The sequence below is a fragment of the Festucalex cinctus genome, chromosome 21 (assembly GCF_051991245.1).
Source record: "Festucalex cinctus isolate MCC-2025b chromosome 21, RoL_Fcin_1.0, whole genome shotgun sequence".
Classification (NCBI taxonomy): Eukaryota; Metazoa; Chordata; class Actinopteri; order Syngnathiformes; family Syngnathidae; genus Festucalex; species Festucalex cinctus.
In genome coordinates this window covers 20,510,586-20,534,224 of record NC_135431.1, presented here as the reverse complement: position 1 = coordinate 20,534,224, position 23,639 = coordinate 20,510,586, and the positions used below count along the sequence as shown (strand labels likewise).

At 39.7% G+C, this 23,639-nt stretch overlaps 1 protein-coding gene and 1 long non-coding RNA gene across 4 annotated transcripts in view; one reads left to right on the top strand and one right to left on the bottom strand.

Annotated features, from left to right (window-relative positions):
- lyrm2 (LYR motif containing 2) overlaps nt 1–23,639 on the bottom strand; it is a 360,856-nt gene that overhangs the window by 52,181 nt on the left and 285,036 nt on the right. The window lies entirely within an intron of this gene.
- On the top strand, nt 11,011–15,479 carry LOC144010866 (uncharacterized). Of its 3 annotated transcripts, none has more exons than XR_013281369.1 (6): nt 11,011–11,590; nt 12,294–12,537; nt 12,638–12,820; nt 12,921–13,104; nt 13,205–13,388; nt 13,489–15,479. It is a non-coding gene; the product is annotated as an uncharacterized LOC144010866 (long non-coding RNA). The 3 variants fall into 3 exon arrangements; XR_013281371.1 differs by having other exon boundaries at nt 11,012–11,590; nt 12,696–12,820; XR_013281370.1 differs by having other exon boundaries at nt 11,012–11,590; nt 12,693–12,820.

Genomic DNA, 23,639 nt, shown 5'->3' with positions numbered 1-23,639 from the left:
GCGAATTGCTGTGGGTGTGGCTAAGCGCTGTTCGCCAAGAAAACAACGCCAGTTTTGAGGGTCTAAACATGCACAGAAACTCATGAAACTTGGCACACACATCTGGCCTGGTAAAATGGGCCATATTTTATTGTTGATTGTGCTATTTTTTACAAAAATGACTCAATAGCGCCCCCTAGAAGTTTTTAACAAAGCAGCCCCGGTTGTACGTTTAAGCAAGAACGACGAATATTTTTAGGTGTATGAGGGAGCCCAAGTCCTACAAAAAAGTCTCTTGGACCCATATGCTAAAATGAACAGGAAGTGAGCTATGAATTTTTGAATGTCCCATTTTTTACGATTTTTGCACATTCACAGGGGGCAGACTTTTGCCCACTTCTCCTACACGTTTCATCCGACTGAGTTAAGACTTGGCCTGGACCATGTCAAGACCTGAGCCAACGACAGGGGGAAAAATTTTGACTTTTCGAAATACTGTATGATGAGGGCGGGGCATCAAATTTTGTGTTTCGCAATGAAAAAGGATATGCTTGATAACTCCCCGGTACATGCTCCAAAAAATCCCAAACTTGACATGTATGTTTATCGTCAAGGCCTGAAGTTATCTCTGTGACAACATTCAGTTATATATGCAGCGCCACCTAGCCCTTGAGGAATAAAAAAAAAATACCCCACATACGGTATTTTGTACAAAAAATGTACACTCATTCTAAGTGTGATAACGAAGTCATTTCTTAATATTCTTTTAGTTTCCACCACTCAAAATGTTCACTGGCATCAGACTTATCCAAACATATATATATTTTTATTTATTTTTGATAGCCTCTATGGACATTAAAAGCAATATCGTGAATGAAGGATATGCTTAATAACTCCACGGTACATGCTCCAAAAAAAATCCCACACTTGACATGTATGCTTATAATCAAGGCCTGAAGGTATCTCTATGACAACATTCAGTTATAAATACAGCGCCACCTAGCCCTTGAGGCTTATATAAAAAAAAATAAAAATACCCCACATACAGTATTTTGTACAAAAAATGTACACTCATTCTAAGTGTGATAACTAAGTCATTTATGAATATTCTTTTAGTTTCCACCACTCAAATTGTTCACTGGCTTGACACCGATCCAAACGTATGTACGTTTCCATTTTGTTTTATTCATTTTTGATTGCCCCTTTGGACAATAAAAGTAACATTGTGCAATGAGTACAACGAGCGATGATGTGTATATACACTTTTACAAAAAAATACCAATCAGGGCAACTCATTGCCTAAAAATAAAAAAGGACGCTGATTTTTGCAGGTCTTAACAATCACCAAAACCCGTTGAGCTTGACACACACACTGGCAAAAAAATATTCTACATGTAAACGTTTATTATGCCATTTTCAAAGAAATTTTGCTTCCAATATGCCAGTACCCCAATGTGCCAGTACCCCAACATGCAAGTACCACAACGTGCAAGGACCCCAACGTGGCCCGGGCTGCGAGGGCCCTTTATAGCTGCTCGCAGCTCTAGTTAGGGCCCGAGCAGCGACCGCTGCGAGGTCCCTATTGTTTTTGTAAAAATTATTATTATTATTATTATTATTATTATTATTATTATTATTATTATTATTATTATTATTATTAGGGCCCGAGCAGCGACCGCTGCGAGGTCCCTATTGTTTTTGTAAAAATTATTATTATTATTATTATCATTATTATTATTATTATTAGGGCCCGAGCAGCGACCGCTGCGAGGTCCCTATTGTTTTTGTAAAAATTATTATTATTAGGGCCCGAGCAGCGACCGCTGCGAGGTCCCTATTGTTTTTGTAAAAATTATTATTAGGGCCCGAGCAGCGACCGCTGCGAGGTCCCTCTTGTTTTTGTAAGAATTATTATTAGGGCCCGAGCAGCGACCGCTGCGAGGTCCCTATTGTTTTTGTAAAAATTATTATTATTATTATTATTATTAGGGCCCGAGCAGCGACCGCTGCGAGGTCCCTATTGTTTTTGTAAAAATTATTATTATTAGGGCCCGAGCAGCGACCGCTGCGAGGTCCCTATTGTTTTTGTAAAAATTATTAGGGCCCGAGCAGCGACCGCTGCGAGGTCCCTATTGTTTTTGTAAAAATTCTTCTTCTTCTTCTTCTTCTTCTTCTTCTTTATTCTCCGCAAACGATCCCGATTTTGGGTACCTAAACATTCACGAAAACTCACCGAACTTTGCACACTCCTCAGGCCCGGCGAAAAATTTGATATTATGAAGTCGTCATAACAACGCAACTCTATAGCGCCCCCTAGCGTAGAAAAATAAAAACCAAGCCCGGCACGTTTGAGCTAGAGCAACGAAAATTGGCAGGCACGTGTAGCACCCCGAGATGCACAAAAAAGTATATTGGGACCATGTAGCTAAAATGTACAGGAAATGAGCTATGAATTTTTTAATGTCCAATTTTGGCCTATTTTGGCACATTCACTGTGGTCATGCTTTTTCCCCCTCTGCAAACATTTTTCATCCAATTAACTTCAAACTTGGCATTTATCATCTCAAGATGTGAGAGAACAACTGGGCAAAAAGTCTTGCCTTTTCGAAATACTATATGATGGGGGCGGGGCATCAAATATTGCCTTTAAAATTTCATTTGTCCAGAAAGAACAAATGCTTAATAACTCCCATGTTCAAGCTCCAAAAAAATCTCAAACTTCTCAGGCAATGTAATAGTCACGGCCTGAAAACATCTATATGATAAAATTCAGTTATACATATAGCGCCACCTAGTGGTAACAATAAATGTCATACTTTACATTTTTAGCTACTGCGCTGAGCTCGTTGAAGGGATCCAGTTGAAAATTGGTCAGAAAAGCCTTAAGATGTTGATCATGCCCCACACCGAATATTGTAACTTTTCGCCAAAGGGCGTGGCCGCTACGGTGCCGCAAAGTCTAAAGATTTTTCGTGACAATAAAAGCTGCATGAACTTGACCAAGATGATCCTATCTTCTCAAAATTTCACACATTTGATGAGAGTCCAGCCCTAAAGACATCTATGAACTTATATTTCATCTTACTGATAGCGCCACCTAGTGGCAATTTTTTTTCTTACGAATTTTCTTCTACGTTTTTCTCCAAACACGTTAACTGGACCTACCTCATATTTGCTCAGATGAGGGATTCGGCCTTCATGATGTCACAACACGAAGTTTGTGAGTTTTCGCGAATCGCTGTGGGCGTGGCTAAGCACTGTTCGCCAAGAAAACAACGCCAGTTTTGAGGGTCTAAACATGCGCAGAAACTCATGAAACTTGGCACACACATCTGGCCTGGTAAAATGAACAATATTTTATTGTTGATTGTGCTATTTTTACAAAAATGACTCAATAGCGCCCCCTCGAAATTTTTAACGAAGCAGCCCCGGTTGTACGTTTAAGCAAGAACGCCGAATATTTTTAGGTGTATGAGGGAGCCCAAGACCTACAAAAAAGTCTCTTGTACCCATATGCTAAAGTGAACAGGAAGTGAGCTACGAATTTTTGAATGTCCCATTTTTGACGATTTTTGCACATTCACAGGGGGCAGACTTTTGCCCACTTCTCCTACACGTTTCATCCGACTGAGTTAAGACTTGGCCTGGACCATGTCAAGACCTGAGCCAACGACAGGGGGAAAAATTTTGACTTTTCGAAATACTATATGATGAGGGCGGGGCATCAAAATTTGTGTTTCACAATGAAAAAGGATATGCTTGATAACTCCCCGGTACATGCTCCAAAAAATCCCAAACTTGACATGTATGTTTATCGTCAAGGCCTGAAGTTATCTCTATGACAACATTCAGTTATTTATGCAGCGCCACCTAGCCCTTGAGGCATGAAAAAAAAATACCCCACATACGGTATTTTGTACAAAAAATGTAAACTCATTCTAAGTGTGATAACGAAGTCATTTATGAATATTCTTTTAGTTTCCACCACTCAAAATGTTCACTGGCATCAGACTTATCCAAACATATATATATTTTTATTTATTTTTGATAGCCTCTATGGACATTAAAAGCAATATCGTGAATGAAGGATATGCTTAATAACTCCACGGTACATGCTCCAAAAAAAATCCCACACTTGACATGTATGCTTATAATCAAGGCCTGAAGGTATCTCTATGACAACATTCAGTTATAAATACATCGCCACCTAGCCCTTGAGGCTTATATAAAAAAAAATAAAAAATACCCCACATACGGTATTTTGTACAGAAAATGTACACTCATTCTAAGTGTGATAACTAAGTCATTTATGAATATTCTTTTAGTTTCCACCACTCAAATTGTTCACTGGCTTCACACCGATCCAAACGTATGTACGTTTCCATTTTGTTTTATTCATTTTTGATTGCCCCTTTGGACAATAAAAGTAACATTGTGCAATGAGTACAACGAGCGATGATGTGTATATACACTTTTACAAAAAAATACCAATCAGGGCAACTCATTGCCTAAAAATAAAAAAGGACGCTGATTTTTGCAGGTCTTAACAATCACCAAAACCCGTTGAGCTTGATACACACACTGGCAAAAAAATATTCTACATGTAAACGTTTATTATGCCATTTTCAAAGAAATTTTGCTTCCAATATGCCAGTACCCCAATGTGCCAGTACCCCAACGTGCAAGTACCCCAACGTGCAAGGACCCCAACGTGGCCCGGGCTGCGAGGGCCCTTTATAGCTGCTCGCAGCTCTAGTTATTAGGGCCCGAGCAGCGACCGCTGCGAGGTCCCTATTGTTTTTCGTTCGAATTATTATTATTATTATTATTCTTCTTCTTCTTCTTCTCCGTAAACGATCGCATTTTTGAGGACCTAAACATTTACGAAAACTCACCGAAATTTGCACACTCTTCGGGTCCGGCGAAAAATTTGATATTCTGATGTTGTCATAACAATGTTACTCTATAGCGCCCCCTAGCATAAAAAAATAAAAACCAATCCCGGCACGTTTGACCTAGAGCTACGAAAATTGGCAGGCACTTGTAGCACCCTGGGACGCACAAAAAGTCAATTGGGACCATGTAGCAAAAATGTACAGGAAGTGAGTTATGAATTTTTGAATGTCCAATTTTGGCCCATTTTTGCACATTCACTGTGGTCATACTTTCCCCCCCTTTGCAAACAGTTTTCATCCGATTGACTTCAAACTTGGCATTTATCATCTCAAGACCTGAGAGAACAACTGGGCAAAAAGTCTTGCCTTTTCGAAATACTATATGACGGGGGCGGGGCATCAAATATTGCCTTTAAAATCTCATTTGTCCAGAAAGAGCAAATGCTGAATAACTCCCATGTACAAGCTCCAAAAAATCTCAAACTTCTCAGGCAACGTAATAGTCACAGCCTGAAAACATCTATATGATAAAATTCAGTTCTACATATAGCGCCACCTAGTGGTAACAATAAATGTCATACTTTACGTTTTTAACTACTGTGCTGATCTCGTTGAAGGGATCCAGTTGAAAAATGGTCAGAAAAGCCTTAAGATGTTGATCATGCCCCACACCGAATATTGTAACTTTTCGCCAAAGGGCATGGCCGCTACGGTGACGCAAAGTCTGAATATTTTTCATGACAATAAAAGCTGCATTAACTTGACCGAGATGATCCTATCTTCTCAAAATTTCACACCTTTGATGAGAGTCCAGCCCTAAAGACATCTACGAAGTTATATTTCATCTTACTGATAGTGCCACCTAGTGGCAATTTTTTTTCTTACGAATTTTCTTCAACGTTCTTCTCCAAACACGTTAACTGGACCTACCTCATATTTGCTCAGATGAGGGTTTCGGCCTTCATGATGTCACAACACGAAGCTTGTGAGTTTTCACGAATCGCTGTGGGTGTGGCTAAGCGCTGTTTGCCAAGAAAACAACGCCAATTTTGAGAGCCTAAACTGGCACAGAAACACATGAAACTTGGCACAACATCTGGCCTGGCAAAATGAGCAATATTTTATCGTGGATTGTGCTATTTTTACAAAAATGACTCAATAGCGCCCCCTAGAAATTTTTAACGAAGCAGCCCCGCTTGTACGTTGAAGCAAGATCTTTGGAAATTTTTAGGTGTATGAGGGAGCCCAAGACATACAAAAAAGTCTCTTGGACCCATGTGCTAAAATGAACAGGAAGCGAGCTACGAATTTTTGAATGTCCCATTTTTTACGATTTTAGCACATTTACAGGGGGCATACTTTTGCCCACTTCTCCTACACGTTTCATCCGACTGACTTCAGACTTGACCTGGACCATGTCAAGACCTGAGCCAACGACAGGGGGAAAAATCTTGACTTTTCGGAATACTATATGATGAGGGCGGGGCATCAAATTTTGTGTTTCGCAATGAAAAAGGATATGCTTAATAACTCCCCGGTACATGCTCCAAAAAATCCCAAACTTGACATGTATGCATATAATCAAGGCCTGAAGCTATCTCTATGACAACATTCAGTTATATATGCAGCGCCACCTAGCCCTTGAGGCATAAAAAAAAAATACCCCACATACGGTATTTTGTACAAAAATTGTAAACTCATTCTAAGTGTGATAACTAAGTCATTTATGAATATTCTTTTAGTTTCCACCACTCAAAATGTTCACTGGCATCAGACTTATGCAAACATATATATATGTATTTATTTATTTTTGAAAGCCTCTATGGACATTAAAAGCATTATCGTGAATGAAGGATATGCTTAATAACTCCACGGTACATGCTCCAAAAAAAATCCCACACTTGACATGTATGCTAATAATCAAGGCCTGAAGGTATCTCCATGACAACATTCAGTTATAAATACAGCGCCACCTAGCCCTTGAGGCTTATATAATTATATATATATAAAAAAAAACACACAGTATTTTGTACAAAAAAATGTAAACTCATTCTAAGTGTGATAACTAAGTCATTTATGAATATTCTTTTAGTTTCCACCACTCAAATTGTTCACTGGCTTCACACCGATCCAAACGTATGTACGTTTCCATTTTGTTGTATTCATTTTTTATTGCCCCTTTGGACAATAAAAGCAACATTGTGCAATGAGTACAATGAGCGATGATGTGTATATACACTTTTACAAAAAATACCAATCAGGGCAACTCATTGCCTAAAAATAAAAAAGGACGCTGATTTTTGCAGGTCTTAACAAGCACCAAAACCCGTTGAGCTTGACACACACACTGGCAAAAAAATAGAGCAACGAAAATTGGCAGGCACGTGTAGCACCCCGAGACGCACAAAAAAGTCTATTGGGACCATGTAGCTAAAATGTACAGGAAGTGAGCTATGAATTTTTTAATGTCCAATTTTGGCCTATTTTGGCACATTCAGTTATAAATACAGCGCCACCTAGCCCTAAAAAAAAAAATGTAAACTCATTCTAAGTGTGATAATTAAGTCATTTATGAATATTATTTTAGTTTCCACCACTCAAATTGTTCACTGGCTTCACACCGATCCAAACGTATGTACGTTTCCATTTTGTTTTATTCATTTTTTATTGCCCCTTTGGACAATAAAAGCAACAGTGTGCACTGAGTACAACGAGCGATGATGTGTATATACACTTTTACAAAAAATACCAATCAGGGCAACTCATTGCCTAAAAATAAAAAAGGACGCTGATTTAGGACGCTGATTTTTGCAGGTCTTAACAATCACCAAACCCGTTGAGCTTGACACACACACTGGCAAAAAAAATATTCTACATGTTAAGGTTTATCATGCCATTTTCAAAGAAAATTTTGCTTCCAATATGCCAGTACCCCAACGTGCCAGTACCCCAACGTGCAAGTACCCCAACGTGCAAGGACCCCAACGTGGCCCGGGCTGCGAGGGCCCTTTATAGCTGCTCGCAGCTCTAGTTATTATTATTCTTCTTCTTCTTCTTTATTCTCCGCAAACGATCGCGATTTTGGGTACCTAAACATTCACGAAAACTCACCGAACTTTGCGCACTCTTCGGGCCCGGCGAAAAATTTGATATTATGAAGGCGTCATAACAACGCGACTCTATAGCGCCCCCTAGCGTAGAAAAATAATAACCAAGCCCGGCACGTTTGAGCTAGAGCAACGAAAATTGGCAGGCACGTGTAGCACCCCGAGACGCACAAAAAAGTCTATTGGGACCATGTAGCTAAAATGTACAGGAAATGAGCTATGAATTTTTTAATGTCCAATTTTGGCCTATTTTGGCACATTCACTGTGGTCATGCTTTTTCCCCCTTTGCAAACATTTTTCATCCAGTTGACTTCAAAATTGGCATTTATCATCTCAAGACCTGAGACAACAACTGGGCAAAAAACCTTGACTTTTTGAAATACTATATGACGGGGGCGGGGCATCAAATATTGCCTTGAAAATTTCATTTGTCCAGAAAGAGCAAATGCTTAATAACTCCCATGTTCAAGCTCCGAAAAATCTCAATCTTCTCAGAAAACGTAATAGTCACGGCCTGAAAACATCTATATGATAAAATTCAGTTATACATATAGCGCCACCTAGTGGTAACAATAAATGTCATACTTTACGTTTTTAGCTACTGTGCTGAGCTCGTTGAAGGGATCCAGTTGAAAATTGGTCAGAAAAGCTTTAAGATGTTGATCATGCCCCACACCGAATATTGTAACTTTTCGCCAAAGGGCGTGGCCGCTACGGTGACGCAAAGTCTGAAGATTTTTCGTGACAATAAAAGCTGCATTAACTTGACCGAGATGATCCTATCTTCTCAAAATTTCACACATTTGATGAGAGTCCAGCCCTAAAGACATCTACGAACTTATATTTCATCTTACTGATAGCGCCACCTAGTGGCATTTTTTTTTTCTTACAAATTTTCTTCTACGTTTTTGTCCAAACACGTTAACTGGACCTACCTCAGATTTGCTCAGATGAGGGTTTCGTCCTTCCTGATGTCACAACACGAAGTTTGTGAGTTTTCGTGAATTGCTGTGGGCGTGGCTAAGCGCTGTTCGCCAAGAAAACAACGCCGGTTTTGAGGGTCTAAACATGCACAGAAACTCATGAAACTTGGCACACACATCTGGCCTGGTAAAATGAGCAATATTTTAATGTTGATTGTGCTATTTTTACAAAAATGACTCAATAGCGCCCCCTAGAAAATTTTAACGAAGCAGCCCCGGTTGTACGTTTAACCAAGATCTACGAAAAATTTTAGGTGTATGAGGGAGCCCAAGACCTACATAAAAGTCTCTTGGACCCATATGCTAAAATGAACAGGAAGTGAGCTACGAATTTTTGAATGTCCCATTTTTGATGATTTTTGCACATTTACAGGGGGCATACTTTTGCCCACTTCTTCTCCACGTTTCATCCGACTGAGTTAAGACTTGACCTGGACAATGTCAAGACCTGAGCCAACGACAGGGGGGAAAATCTTGACTTTTCGAAATACTATATGATGAGGGCGTGGCATCAAGATTTGTGTTTCGCAATGAAAAAGGATATGCTTGTTAACTCCCCGGTACATGCTCCAAAAAATCCCAAACTTGACATGTATGCTTATAATCAAGGCCTGAAAATTATCTCTATGACAACATTCAGTTATATATGCAGCGCCACCTACCCCTTGAGGCATAAAAAAAAAATACCCCACATACGGTATTTTGTACAAAAAATGTAAACTCATTCTAAGTGTGATAACTCAGTCATTTATGAATATTCTTTTAGTTTCCACCACTCAAAATGTTCACTGGCATCAGACTTATCCAAACATATATATATTTTTATTTATTTTTGATAGCCTCTGTGGACATTAAAAGCAATATCGTGAATGAAGGATATGCTTAATAACTCCACGATACATGCTCCAAAAAAAATCCCACACTTGACATGTATGCTTATAATCAAGGCCTGAAGGTATCTCTATGACAACATTCAGTTATAAATACAGCGCCATCTAGCCCTTGAGGCATATTATATAAATAAAATAAAAAAACACATACGGTATTTTGTACAAAAAATGTAAACTCATTCTAAGTGTGATAACTAAGTCATTTATGAATATTCTTTTAGTTTCCACCACTCAAATTGTTCACTGGCTTCACACCGATCCAAACGTATGTACGTTTCCATTTTGTTTTATTCATTTTTGATTGCCCCTTTGGACAATAAAAGTAACATTGTGCAATGAGTACAACGAGCGATGATGTCTATATACACTTTTACAAAAAATACCAATCAGGGCAACTCATTGCCTAAAAATAAAAAAGGACGCTGATTTTTGCAGGTCTTAACAATCACCAAAACCCGTTGAGCTTGACACAGACTGGCAAAAAAAAAAATCTACATGTAAACGTTTATTATGCCATTTTCAAAGAAATTTTGCTTCCAATATGCCAGTACCCCAACGTGCCAGTACCCTAACGTGCAAGTACCCCAACGTGCAAGGACCCCAACGTGGCCCGGGCTGCGAGGGCCCTTTATAGCTGCTCGCAGCTCTAGTTAGGGCCCGAGCAGCGACCGCTGCGAGGTCCCTATTGTTTTTCGTTCGAATTATTATTATTATTATTATTATTATTATTATTATTATTCTCCGTAAACGATCGCATTTTTGAGTACCTAAACATTCACGAAAACTCACCGAACTTTGCACACTCCTCAGGCCCGGCGAAAAATTTGATATTATGAAGTCGTCATAACAACGCAACTCTATAGCGCCCCCTAGCGTAGAAAAATAAAAACCAAGCCCGGCACGTTTGAGCTAGAGCAACGAAAATTGGCAGGCACGTGTAGCACCCCGAGATGCACAAAAAAGTCTATTAGGACCATGTAGCTAAAATGTACAGGAAATGAGCTATGAATTTTTTAATGTCCAATTTTGGCCTATTTTGGCACATTCACTGTGGTCATGCTTTTTCCCCCTCTGCAAACATTTTTCATCCAATTAACTTAAAACTTGGCATTTATCATCTCAAGACGTGAGAGAACAACTGGGCTAAAAGTCTTGCCTTTTCGAAATACTATATGATGGGGGCGGGGCATCAAATATTGCCTTTAAAATTTCATTTGTCCAGAAAGAGCAAATGCTTAAAGGTACACTCAGTATTATACAGTGGCATCTAGTGGTGAAACAATAAATCATTCGGAAAAAAAAACCAATTGTTTGTGTTAGTAGTATGTAAAAAGATATGTTGTATCGCATAAACGTACTTTTTTTAAATATAACGGTTAGTCTAGAAATCGCAAATTATCTTACATGTCCGAGCCGCGGCTTCTAGTGTCCGCCATGTTTCGCCGCCATCTTTCTGCTACGGGTGCCGTCAAACACAAATTTCAGCGCTCCATTTCTTAACGCGTTTTTGGAACGCACTTCCGGTTTGTATGGCGACCGCATTTCCACGAAGAAGAAGAGTTTCCGGTCCCCGAAGAGAGCATTATCAAGCATCACACTTACTTTGGGAATTTATTTTATTTCAGCGCGACAAAACAAGAGTTTATATTGTAGCCGCATTTGCCAGATGGAGAGAAATGAGGAACAGACTAGGTTTGGGACGTGCCGGTGCCTTCGACTGCTTTCTACTTGACCGGTAAGTAAGAGTACATTTGTGTTTACGTTTTGAGAGCGAGAGAAAAAGTATACACTGTACTAATTAATACGATGTTCGTACCTTTGTTTTACGATCACTGTAGCTGTTGATTAGCAACTCCGCACCACTCGAACGATTTCGTTATGTAGGTACTTGCTTTGAAAAAAAAAAAAGATTCCCGCTGGCACGTTATATTTAGAGTAAATGCGCAAGTTATTGTGTAATGTAATGTAACTGTGATTTCGGAGGTATATTTGCCCATAACTTCAATGGAGAATCTAAAGCATACTGTATTAGTGGAGGAGTTGAAAATTATTTTCGTTGTGGTTGGTGAAAATAGTGTTCTCGAAATTAATTTTCGGCAGGGAATAACTTTCTGGACTTAAATGCTGGCTGTACCGTAAGCACTGCTAGAGTCTGAACTCTCTCACTCAAGTGTGTACTGGTCCATTGTGTAATTGGGTGCACAAGAATTTACAGGCTGCCACGTTTTCCACGGAAATTCGACAAGCAAGCAGCCTTTGCATATTCTATGCAGTATGCAGTCAAGTTACTTTTATCTAGCTAATACAATGTTTTGGGCCCAAAAACTAAAGATCTTTCCTCTATTTTGGGGGCTTTGTTGGAAAGTTGGTGACATATAGTAGTATCATCAATTATTCTATTTTATTTTATCATTGTGTTTTTGTTTGTGTCACACTAGATCAACAGCCAAACTTGAGGGGTTCCAGAACCATATTCTGATGTATACAAGCATTCATGCACCGTTTAAATACATCACCGACCTGCAAGAAAAAAAAATATCAAGGGGAGAGTCAGCAGCCAAATTGGAATGCCCCGAATGAGGACACTTGAATGGAGGACCCCAGAAGGCTTCGGTGTTGTACCACCAGTATCTCCACCTACCATATCTGAGCTGCAACAAACTGAAGTCAGCCGACGTCTTGGTATGTCATTTACATATGGACGGCATTGCACACTACATGAACTTTTTGTGTGAAGCAATACGGAATGGTCACATGTACAAGCACCACTTGTTTTACACAGGACCTGCTGACCAGTGTCTGAAGCCATGGAGTGACTCCTCCCTCACTTTCCTCAGCAGCCAAATTGGAATGTCCCAAATGAGGACACTTGAATGCAGGACCCCAGAAGGCTTCGGTGTTGTACCACCAGTATCTCCACCTACCATATCTGAGCTGCAACAAACTGAAGTCAGCCGACGTCTTGGTATGTCATTTACATATGGACGGCATTGCACACTACATGAACTTTTTGTGTGAAGCAATACGGAATGGTCACATGTACAAGCACCACTTGTTTTACACAGGACCTGCTGACCAGGTGTCTGAAGCCATGGAGTGACTCCTCCCTCACTTTCCTCAGCAGCCAAATTGGAATGCCCCGAATGAGGACACTTGAATGGAGGACCCCAGAAGGCTTCGGTGTTGTACCACCAGTATCTCTACCTACCATATCTGAGCTGCAACAAACTGAAGTCAGCCGACGTCTTGGTATGTCATTTACATATGGACGGTATTACACACGACATTAACTTTTTGTGTGAAGCAATACGGAATGGTCACATGTACAAGCACCACTTGTTTTACACAGGACCTGCTGACCAGGTGTCTGAAGCCATGGAGTGACTCCTCCCTCACTTTCCTCAGCAGCCAAATTGGAATGCCCCGAATGAGGACACTTGAATGGAGGACCCCAGAAGGCTTCGGTGTTGTACCACCAGTATCTCTACCTACCATATCTGAGCTGCAACAAACTGAAGTCAGCCGACGTCTTGGTATGTCATTTACATATGGACGGCATTGCACACTACATGAACTTTTTGTGTGAAGCAATACGGAATGGTCACATGTACAAGCACCACTTGTTTTACACAGGACCTGCTGACCAGGTGTCTGAAGCCATGGAGTGACTCCTCCCTCACTTTCCTCAGCAAGCCTTTGAAGAATATGATATCATCGTTGGTGGGAACATGCCCTCACTCCATAACATGTACTTGTGCAGTCAAGGAGCATGTCAGACTTAATAAAACCAGCAAACATTGAAGTGACTTCATTTTTACTGCAGTCTGTTCACACAATCAATGGACAAGCCTTCCTTGATTTTGCCCCAATAACATCATAGAGTAGGCGAAAAGTAGTGTTACAGATCATACTATGTGTTCGGGAGAGTTTGAGGAATGTTGCAATGTTAATGGGGGACAATGTCAGCACACACACACACACACAAAAAAAAACCCATCATGGTATTGAGTTAATCAGATATTTTAGCTGTGTACAACACATACCTGCTCTGTAACACTACCTTTGGCCCAAACCTGTATGTCTATTTTCCATATTTTGAAATGCACAGCGTATTGGTAAATTTCTGGATCAACTGCAATTCATGTCGCTCATTATATTATAACAGCATTTTTTTTTTTTTAGTTAATATGTTCATTTCATGTAGACTTTTATTTTACTTTATATTATTTATTCATTTTCATGTACTGTACCTTACATTCATTGGCCAATGAAGAATTCCTTGTCATTGCAAGCATTTATAATAATTCTCCGGGCTTTTGATGTTTTACATTTCTGGTCATGTAAAATAGTGTTAGGTTAGGTGTCGAATGAACACTGCATGTTGACGCCAAAGGAAATAGTATTTTTTAGTTATTCAAAATGTACAAATTAACACACAACAACAATATACAAGTTATACAAACTACAACAAGTGTCAGACATGGACTAATTATATGCCAGGTAAAAAACCTTTGTATTGTCCTCGAGGATCTGGGAAAGTGTCACTTATTTGCCACAAGTCACCAAGGTGCTGCAGTCTGGGATCCAGGTACAGGAAATCATGGTGGTGCTGATGTGTCAGCAATGTGTCAAAAAGTATTTCTTGGTGTCAGTCTATCAGCTGGACTTGGATATCTTCATGTTCCTCCATGGTCATTTCCTGTACGAGTCTCTGCAAGAAGGTAACAATTGTATGTCAGATGAGGTACCAAACAATGAACTGAAAGTCACTGAGCCAATGAAGTACATTATTATATGAGCAAGACTATTTGTGAAAGCCATGTAAATTCCTGCACATCGAAGTACAAGGAAGCTGTTGTATCTTCAATCAAAACTAATTAAGTTGCTTAGTGATATTTATTAGGTAAAATTGTTCAACATGGTGACAAATCGATATCTGAGTAAAGGGTTTCAAATGTTTTTGTAAGCAGCACTTTTCTGAGTGGTTAGTAGCAACAAGACACGGGGGGGTTTACGAGTCTGAGTTGCATCTGTGTAGTTCAGTTAACACCATTATTTTTGTACGATATACTAAACATATCAGCAAACGATGTAATCTAAATACCACATATTCCAAGCAAAGGTATGTTTTGAGCCATTCACATGCATGCTCGAATGGAATTATTTTTCCATGATGACATAATTGTACGTTACGAGACACCGCGTTCACTTCCGCGTTCTCTTCCTCGTCTCCCTCGCCCTCTTTGAGATGGTCCACATGTCTATAAAACATATAACATAACTGTGTGTTCTCTGTTGCATAGTTTAGTTGCACTAACAAATATGAACATAGATAGCCATTATCATTAGCTGACGTACAGTATTTCCTAACAATGCCGACAAAAATATTAATTCTGAAATTAAATGACTAAATCACAAATATTAGGGGTCTGTACAGTATGTCTAACAAATGCAATTCACTTACGTCATCACTCGAGGGATACCAGAAGTTGTTTGCGTTCTGTTCCGGTGAAATTGGTGGTAGGCTGTTGAAGTAGGGTCTCTCTGAGACGCCGTAGTTCGTGTGCTTAAAATCATTGCATTATCTTGTTTGACCGATAGATGGCGGTCGTGAGCTACACACTGGGGCTTTAATAACTCCCATGTTCAAGCTCCAAAAAATCTCAAACTTCTCAGGCAATGTAATAGTCATGGCCTGAAAACATCTATATGATAAAATTCAGTTATACATATAGCGCCACCTAGTGGTAACAATAAATGTCATACTTTACGTTTTTAGCTACTGCGCTGAGCTCGTTGAAGGGATCCAGTTGAAAATTGGTCAGAAAAGCCTTAACATGTTGATCATGCCCCACACCGAATATTGTAACTTTTCGCCAAAGGGCGTGGCCGCTACGGTGCCGCAAAGTCTAAAGATTTTTCGTGACAATAAAAGCTGCATTAACTTGACCGAGATGATCCTATCTTCTCAAAATTTCACACATTCGATGAGAGTCCAGCCCTAAAGACATCTATGAACTTATATTTCATCTTACTGATAGCGCCACCTAGTGGCAATTTTTTTTCTTACGAATTTTCTTCTACGTTTTTCTCCAAACACGTTAACTGGACCTACCTCATATTTGCTCAGATGAGGGATTCGGCTTTCATGATGTCACAACACGAAGTTTGTGAATTTTCGCGAATCGCTGTGGGCGTGGCTAAGCACTGTTCGCCAAGAAAACAACGCCAGTTTTGAGGGTCTAAACATGCGCAGAAACTCATGAAACTTGGCACACACATCTGGCCTGGTAAAATGAACAATATTTCATTGTTGATTGTGCTATTTTTACAAAAATGACTCAATAGCGCCCCCTAGGAATTTTTAATGAAGCAGCCCCGGTTGTACGTCTAAGCAAGATCTACGAAAATTTTTAGGTGTATGAGGGACCCCAAGACCTACAAAAAAGTCTCTTGGACCCATATGCTAAAATGAACAGGAAGTGAGCTACGAATTTTTGAATGTCCCATTTTTGACGATTTTTGCACATTCACAGGGGGCAGACTTTTGCCCACTTCTCCTACACGTTTCATCTGACTGAGTTAAGACTTGACCTGGACCATGTCAAGACCTGAGCCAACGACAGGGGGAAAAATCTTGACTTTTCGAAGTACTATATGATGAAGGCGGGGCATCAAAATTTGTGTTTCGCACTGAAAAAGGATATGCTTAATAACTCCCCGGTACATGCTCCAAAAAATCCCAAACTTGACATGTATGTTTATCGTCAAGGCCTGAAGCTATCTCTATGACAACATTCAGTTATATATGCAGCGTCACCGAGCCCTTGAGGCATAAAAAAAAAAATACCCCACATACGGTATTTTGTACAAAAAATGTAAACTCATTCTAAGTGTGATAACTAAGTCATTTATGAATATTCTTTTAGTTTCCACCGCTCAAAATGTTCACTGGCATCAGACTTATCCAAACATATATATATTTTTATTTATTTTTGATAGCCTCTGTGGACATTAAAAGCAATATCGTGAATGAAGGATATGCATAATAACTCCACTTTACATGCTCCAAAAAAAATCCCACACTTGACATGTATGCTTATAATCAAGGCCTGAAGGTATCTCTATACAACATTCAGTTATAAATACAGCGCCACCTAGCCCTTGAGGCTTAATAAAAATAAAAATAAATACCCCACATACGGTATTTTGTACAAAAAATGTACACTCATTCTAAGTGTGATAACTAAGTCATTTATGAATATTCTTTTAGTTTCCACCACTCAAATTGTTCACTGGCTTCACACCGATCCAAACGTATGTACGTTTCCATTTTGTTTTATTCATTTTTGATTGCCCCTTTGGACAATAAAAGTAAACATTGTGCAATGAGTACAACGAGCGATGATGTGTATATACACTTTTACAAAAAAATACCAATCAGGGCAACTCATTGCCTAAAAATAAAAAAGGACGCTGATTTTTGCAGGTCTTAACAATCACCAAAATCCGTTGAGCTTGACAGACACTGGCAAAAAAAATATTCTACATGTAAACGTTTATTATGCCATTTTCAAAGAAATTTTGCTTCCAATATGCCAGTACCCCAACGTGCCAGTGCCCCAACGTGCAAGTACCCCAACGTGCAAGGACCCCAACGTGGCCCGGGCTGCGAGGGCCCTTTATAGCTGCTCGCAGCTCTAGTTAGGGCCCGAGCAGCGACCGCTGCGAGGTCCCTATTGTTTTTGTAAAAATTATTATTAGGGCCCGAGCAGCGACCGCTGCGAGGTCCCTCTTGTTTTTGTAAGAATTCTTCTTCTTCTTCTTCTTCTTCTTCTTCTTTATTCTCCGCAAACGATCGCATTTTTGAGGGCCTAAACATTTACGAAAACTCACCAAACTTTGCAGTCTCTTCGGGCCCGGCGAAAAATTTGATATTATGTAGTTGTCATAACAACGCGACTCTATAGCGCCACCTAGCGTAGAAAAATAAAAACCAATCCCGGCCCGTTTGAGCTAGAGCTACGAAAATTGGCAGGCACGTGTAGCACTCCGAGACGCACAAAAAAGTCAGTGGAAGCCATTTCCTAAAATGTACAGGAAGTGAGCTATGAATTTTTTAATGTCCAATTTTGGCCTATTTTGGCACATTCACTGTGGTCATGCTTTTCCCCCCTATGCAAACATTTTTCATCCCATTGACTTCAAACTTGGCATTTATCATCTCAAGACCTAAGAGAACAGCTGGGCAAAAAATCTTGCCTTTTCGAAATACTATATGACGGGGGCGGGGCATCAAATATTGCCTTTAAAATTTCATTTGTCCAGAAAGAGCAAATGCTGAATAACTCCCATGTACAAGCTCCAAAAAATCTCAAACTTCTCAGGCAACGTAATAGTCACGGCCTGAAAACACCTATATGAAAAAATTCAGTTATACATATAGCGCCACCTAGTGGTTACAATAAATGTCATACTTTACGTTTTTAGCTACTGTGCTGAGCTCGTTGAAGGGATCCAGTTGAAAATTGGTCAGAAAAGCCTTAAGATGTTGATGATGCCCCACACCGAATATTGTAACTTTTCGCCAAAGGGCGTGGCCGCTACGGTGACGCAAAGTCTGAAGATTTTTCGTGACAATAAAAGCTGCATGAACTTGACCGAGATGATCCTATCTTCTCAAAATTTCACACATTTGATGAGAGTCCAGCCCTAAAGACATCTACGAACTTATATTTCATCTAACTGATAGCGCCACCTAGTGGCAATTTTTTTTCTTACGAATTTTCTTGTACATTTTTCTCCAAACACGTTAACTGGACCAACCTCATATTTGCTCAGATGGGGGTTTCGGCCTTCATGATGTCACAACACGAAGTTTGTGAGTTTTCGCGAATCGCTGTGGGCGTGGCTAAGCACTGTTCGCCAAGAAAACAACGCTAGTTTTGATGGTCTAAACATGCGCAGAAACTCATGAAACTTGGCACACACATCTGGCCTGGCAAAATGAGCAATATTTTATCATGTATTGTCCTATTTTTACAAAAATGACTCAATAGCGCCCCCTAGAAATTTTTAACGAAGCAGCCCCGATTGTACGTTTAAGCAAGATCTACGAAAATTTTTAGGTGTATGAGGGAGTCCAAGACCTACAAAAAAGTCTCTTGGACCCATGTGCTAAAATGAACAGGAAGTGAGCTATGAATTTTTGAATGTCCCATTTTTGACGATTTTTGCACATTTTCAGGGGGCATACTTTTGCCCACTTCTCCTACACATTTCATCCGACTGACTTTAGACTTGACCTGGACCATGTCAAGACCTGAGCCAACTACAGGCAGAAAAATCTTGACTTTTGGAAATACTATATGATGAGGGCGGGGCATCAAATTTTGTGTTTCACACTGAAAAAGGATATGCTTAATAACTCCCCGGTACATGCTCCAAAAAATCCCAAACTTGACATGTATGTTTATAGTCAAAGCCTGAAGGTATCTCTATGACAAAATTCAGTTATATATGCAGCGCCACCTAGCCCTTCAGGCGTGAAAAAAAAATACCCCACATACGGTATTTTGTACAAAAAATGTCAACTCATTCTAAGTGTGATAACTCCCATGTTCAAGCTCCAAAAAATCTCAAACTTCTCAGGCAACGTAATAGTCACGGCCTGAAAGCATCTATATGATAAAATTCAGTTATACATATAGCGCCACCTAGTGGTAACAATAAATGTCATACTTTACGTTTTTAGCTACTGTGCCGAGCTCGTTGAAGGGATCCAGTTGAAAATTGGTCAGAAAAGCCTTAAGATGTTGATCATGCCCCACACCGAATATTGTAACTTTTCGCCAAAGGGCGTGGCCGCTACGGTGACGCAAAGTCCGAAAATTTTTCGTGACAATAAAAGCTGCATGAACTTGACCGAGATGATCCTATCTTCTCAAAATTTCACACATTTGATGAGAGTCCAGCCCTTAAGACATCTACGAACTTATATTTCATCTTACTGATAGCGCCACCTAGTGGCAATTTTTTTTCTTACGAATTTTCTTGTACATTTTTCTCCAAACACGTTAACTGGACCAACCTCATATTTGCTCAGATGAGGGTTTCGGCCTTCATGATGTCACAACACGAAGTTTGTGAGTTTTCGCGAATCGCTGTGGGCGTGGCTAAGCACTGTTCGCCAAGAAAACAACGCCAGTTTTGAGGGTCTAAACATGCGCAGAAACTCATGAAACTTGGCACACACATCTGGCCTGGTAAAATGAACAATATTTTATTGTTGATTGTACTATTTTTACAAAAATGACTCAATAGCGCCCCCTAGAAATTTTTAACGAAGCAGCCCCGATTCTACGTTTAAGCAAGATCTACGAAAATTTTTACGTGTATGAGGGAGCCAAAGACCTACAAAAAAGTCTCTTGGACCCATATGCTAAAATGAACAGGAAGTGAGGTACGAATTTTTGAATGTCCCATTTTTGACGATTTTTGCACATTTTCAGGGGGCATACTTTTGCCCACTTCTCCTACATGTTTTATCCGACTGACTTATGACTTGACCTGGACCATGCCAAGACCTGAGCCAACAACAGACGGAAAAATCTTGACTTTTGGAAATACTATATGATGAGCGCGGGGCATCAAAATTTGTGTTTCGCACTGAAAAAGGATATGCTTAATAACTCCCCGATATATGCTCCAAAAAATCCCAAACTTGACATGTATGTTTATCGTCAAGGCCTGAAGGTATCTCTATGACAACATTCAGTTATATATGCAGCGCCACCTCGCCCTTGAGGCAAAACAAAAAAATACCCCACATACGGTATTTTGTACAAAAAATGTAAACTCATTCTAAGTGTGATAACTAAGTCATTTATGAATATTCTTTTACTTTCCACCACTCAAAATGTTCACTGGCATTAGACTTATCCAAACATGTACTTTTTTATTTATTTTTGATAGCCTCTAATGGACATTAAAAGCAATATCGTGAATGAAGGATATGCTTAATAACTCCACGGTACATGCTCCAAAAAAATCCCACACTTGACATGTATGTTTAGAGTCAAGGCTTGAAGGTATCCCTATGACAACATTCCATTATATATACAGCGCCACCTAGCCCTAGAGGCATAAAAAAAAAATACACCAACTTAACGGTATTTTTACAAAAAAAAAAAAAATCCACATGTCAAGGTTTATCATGCCATTTTCAAAGAAATTCTGCTTCCAATGTGCCGTACCTAAACTTGCCAGTACCCCAACGTGCCAGTACCCCAACGTGCAAGTACCCCAACGTGGCCCGGGCTGCGAGGGCCCTTTATAGCTGCTCGCAGCTCTAGTTAGGGCCCGAGCAGCGACCGCTGCGAGGTCCCTATTGTTTTTGTAAAAATTATTATTATTATTATTATTATTATTATTATTCTTCTTCTTCTTTATTCTCCGCAAACGATCGCGATTTTGGGTACCTAAACATTCACGAAAACTCACCGAACTTTGCACACTCCTCAGGCCCGGCGAAAAATTTGATATTATTAAGTCGTCATAACAATGCGACTCGATAGCGCCCCCTAGCGTAGAAAAATAAAAACCAAGCCCGGCACGTTTGAGCTAGAGCAACAAAAATTGGCAGGCACGTGTAGCACCCCGAGACGCACAAAAAAGTCTATTGGGACCATGTAGCTAAAATGTACAGGAAGTGAGCTATGAATTTTTTAATGTCCAATTTTGGCCTATTTTGGCACATTCACTGTGGTCATGCTTTTTCCCCCTTTGCAAACATTTTTCATCCAATTGACTTCAAACTTGGCATTTATCATCTCAAGACCTGAGAGAACAACTGGGCAAAACATCTTGCCTTTTTGAAATACTATATGACGGGGGCGGGGCATCAAATATTGCCTTTAAAATTTCATTTGTCCAGAAAGAGCAAATGCTTAATAACTCCCATGTTCAAGCTCCAAAAAATCTCAAACTTCTCAGGCAACGTAATAGTCACGGCCTGAAAACATCTATATGATAAAATTCAGTTATACATATAGCGCCACCTAGTGGTTACAATAAATGTCATACTTTACGTTTTTAGCTACTGTGCTGAGCTTGTTGAAGGGATCCATTTGAAAATTGGTCAGAAAAGGCTTAAGATGTTGATCATGCCCCACACCGAATATTGTAACTTTTCGCCAAAGGGCGTGGCCGCTACGGTGACGCAAAGTCTGAAGATTTTTCGTGAAAATACAAGCTGCATTAACTTGACCGAGATGATCCTATCTTCTCAAAATTTCACACATTTGATGAGAGTCCAGCCCTAAAGACATCTACTGACTTATATTTCATCTAACTGATAGCGCCACCTAGTGGCAATTTTTTTTATTACGAATTTTCTTCTACGTTTTTCTCCAAACACGTTAACTGGACCTACCTCATATTTGCTCAGATGAGGGTTTCGGCCTTCATGATGTCACAACACGAAGTTTGTGAGTTTTCGCGAATTGCTGTGGGTGTGGCTAAGCGCTGTTCGCCAAGAAAACAACGCCAGTTTTGAGGGTCTAAACATGCACAGAAACTCATGAAACTTGGCACACACATCTGGCCTGGTAAAATGAGCAATATTTTATTGTTGATTGTGCTATTTTTACAAAAATGACTCAATAGCGCCCCCTAGAAGTTTTTAACGAAGCAGCCCCGGTTGTACGTTTAAGCAAGAACGACGAATATTTTTAGGTGTATGAGGGAGCCCAAGACCTACAAAAAAGTCTCTTGGACCCATATGCTAAAATGAACAGGAAGTGAGCTACGAATTTTTGAATGTCCCATTTTTGACGATTTTTGCACATTCACAGGGGGCAGACTTTTGCCCACTTCTCCTACACGTTTCATCTGACTGAGTTAAGACTTGACCTGGACCATGTCAAGACCTGAGCCAACGACAGGGGGAAAAATCTTGACCTTTCGAAATACTATATGATGAAGGCGGGGCATCAAAATTTGTGTTTCGCACTGAAAAAGGATATGCATAATAACTCCCCGGTACATGCTCCAAAAAATCCCAAACTTGACATGTATGTTTATCGTCAAGGCCTGAAGCTATCTCTATGACAACATTCAGTTATATATGCAGCGCCACCTAGCCTTTGAGGCATAAAAAAAAAATACCCCACATACGGTATTTTGTACAAAAAATGTAAACTCATTCTAAGTGTGATAACTAAGTCATTTATGAATATTCTTTTAGTTTCCACCACTCAAAATGTTCACTGGCATCAGACTTATCCAAACATATATATATTTTTATTTATTTTTGATAGCCTCTGTGGACATTAAAAGCAATATCATGAATGAAGGATATGCTTAATAACTCCACGGTACATGCTCCAAAACAAATCCCACACTTGACATGTATGCTTATAATCAAGGCCTGAAGGTATCTCGATGACAACATTCAGTTATAAATACAGCGCCACCTAGCCCTTGAGGCTTATATAAAAAAAAAACCCCACATATGGTATTTTGTACAAAAAAAATGTAAACTCATTCTAAGTGTGATGACTAAGTCATTTCTGAATATTCTTTTAGTTTCCACCACTCAAATTGTTCACTGGCTTCACACCGATCCAAACGTATGTACGTTTCCATTTTGTTTTATTCATTTTTGATTGCCCCTTTGGACAATAAAAGTAACATTGTGCAATGAGTACAACGAGCGATGATGTGTATATACACTTTTACAAAAAAATACCAATCAGGGCAACTCATTGCCTAAAAATAAAAAA